Raw genomic sequence first — 1,167 nt, 5'->3', positions numbered from 1 at the left:
GACAAACGGGTGCCTCTTTGTAAAACACTAGTAAAATAATTATAGCATCAGTTGAGCGTGAGTTGTGTTTTTCTGTCCCCAGGACACGCCCAGCAGAGGCAGTGCAAAGCCTTTAATAAGCATCTGCTCATTTAATCTGCATACACTCTGTACAGGATAGGATAACTATCATCTTAAAGTCTACATTGTGATTTATATTCTCTCTCATTAAAGCGCCTGTTGTTGCAGGGACCACAGAGAGCACAGATGGTTTACATTTGTGATGAAGAATTAAGAAGGTGTGTAAGACTGCTGGAAAGGCTTGCCAAATGTGAATTAGAGAGGCAGGGGGGGCCTAAATACAGTCTGAAAAGGGATGGGTGATTGTTTAGTCCATAATTTTACAGACATAGGAGTAACTAGACCTGTGCACAAGTTTTCTGAACCAGATTTTAGCATGCAGATATCTGCACTTTTATTAGAACATGAAAACTTGAGCTCTTCACATATTGTCACATCATAATCAAAAACGTCAATGTAACATATAGGGATTTTATGGAACTGAAAGTAGTGCAAGAAAAACGATTCATGCTTTCCAGAGTTTTTGTTTCCTAAAACAAAATCTGAAACTGTGGCATGCACACACATGCACAGCCTTTTATCCTAATACCCTTGAATAAAATCCAGTTCAACCAATTGCCCCAGAAGTAACTTAACTGCTGATACGTTCCACCTTTATTCTCAATATAAATCCAGCTGTTCTGTGAAGCCTTCAGAGGTTTGTTAGAGAACATTAGCGAACAAACAGCATCATGAAGACCAAGAAACAAGTACACAAAACAGGGATAAAGTTGTGAAGGGTTTAGATTTATGACTCTTGTGAACTGACCAAGAATATTCATGAATATTCATTTTCCATAAAGATGGCACGGTAAAAAGATGTTAAGGATTATCTTGGCCAAATGGTATGGAGGATCAATCCTGCCATGATTAATAATACATACAGAAATAAATAAATGGTACAATAAAATAATTACTGGGCCAAAACGTAGCTAGACATTGTCATGGTATGACATCTTTGGACTTGGTTTGTGTTTTTGTGTTAACTGTTGCTTAGGTCTATGTTTCCCTTTGTTGTTAATTAATTCCACATGTCCCTTCTACCTCCCTGTCTCCTTGCCACACCTG

Source organism: Girardinichthys multiradiatus, chromosome 13 (genome assembly GCF_021462225.1).
Source record: "Girardinichthys multiradiatus isolate DD_20200921_A chromosome 13, DD_fGirMul_XY1, whole genome shotgun sequence".
Classification (NCBI taxonomy): domain Eukaryota; kingdom Metazoa; phylum Chordata; class Actinopteri; order Cyprinodontiformes; family Goodeidae; genus Girardinichthys; species Girardinichthys multiradiatus.
Note: the sequence above shows the minus strand (reverse complement) of the source record.